At 42.5% G+C, this 1,281-nt stretch overlaps 1 protein-coding gene across 1 annotated transcript in view; it reads left to right on the top strand.

Moving 5' to 3' along the window:
• Positions 1-1,281, top strand: part of SLC10A7 (solute carrier family 10, member 7) — a 192,600-nt gene that overhangs the window by 10,726 nt on the left and 180,593 nt on the right. The window lies entirely within an intron of this gene.

Genomic DNA, 1,281 nt, shown 5'->3' with positions numbered 1-1,281 from the left:
GGCTGCGGGGGACCCCGCAGCCGGGGGACCCCCCTCCCGCTCGGAGCCGCCGCTGCGGGCGGGCAAGGGGGGTGCAAAACCGGCGTGGAGGTCGGGCAAGAGGCGAGCGGTGAAAAAATAAGAAGAAAGAGCAAGCGCGCTTTGCCAAGAAAACGTTAAAATCCTTTTTTTGCTTCTTTTTTTTTTTTTTTTAATGAAAGACGATTTAACACCATTTAAAAATAACTCGGTACATTACTAGAATAAATAACCTGTTTAACCAAATTAACCAAAAAAAAAAAGGGGGGAAAAAAAAAAAGAAAACAAAAAAGAAAACCAACGAACTAAATCGGGTCATGTACAGAACTTAAGACTTCAAACAGTCTCGGATAGAACAGCGATAACAGCGGAATCTGTAAGAATATATCTATATGTGCGTCAACGCCAATGAAATATTTACAATACATACAGGTACCCAAACGAGTACCCGGGGTTTATTGTTGTTGTTCCAAAAAGAAATGTACCAAACCAGTTGTGAATTTACAAGCAGTGCAGCCTCCCTCGCTCGCTCCCTCCCTTTCCTCCAAATTTCAATTTGGCTTTTCTACAAACAGCCCTCCAAAAGGGACTTCCCTCCGTGGAAAAGTATTGCGATTAAAGGTAATAAATAACCGACCGACCAAATAAATAAATAAATAAGCAATCGGATAGATAGATAAATAGATAAATAACCGAGCCGGTCCGAACGCCGTCGCGATACAGCTTTGAAATCGAGAAAGACGAATATCGTGCTGGCAAGAAACCCGAAGCGACAACCCCCGCCCCCCCCACGCTGTCACCTACGCGGCCACGTCCTTTCTCGCTTCGGGAGCAGCGTGTGGTGGGGACAATATGGGAATCCCCATTAAATATGTAACGCAGTAAACAAATACCTCGGACAGTGAATCAGGCTACACAAATAATGTAGGACAACTACTATAGGGTGCCGACGCCGTACGAATAAGAATACTCGCCAGAGAAATACCTTAGATTCAGGTGACAATTTACAGATGGCCAAAAGGGACGTTCAGAAGAAGAGAAAAGCTCACGTTCATAAACCCTACCAACACAAAATATTTGATTCTCACTATCCATTTTTTTTTTACTTTTATCAAGACTTAGATTAAAGAGGTGTAATTAATTAGAATGAGCACAAAATGAAGTTGCTAGAGAGATAAATTAATAATTTACAAGGGGTTGTTTGGCAGTAATCTAATAATAGCTTTTGAAGACCAGTGAACACAGCAGGATCAGCTCTTTCCC

The sequence above is a fragment of the Charadrius vociferus genome, unplaced genomic scaffold (genome assembly GCF_000708025.1).
Source record: "Charadrius vociferus isolate BGI_N301 unplaced genomic scaffold, ASM70802v2 scaffold178, whole genome shotgun sequence".
Taxonomy (NCBI): Eukaryota; Metazoa; Chordata; class Aves; order Charadriiformes; family Charadriidae; genus Charadrius; species Charadrius vociferus.
This window is presented reverse-complemented; position numbering and strand designations above follow the sequence as displayed.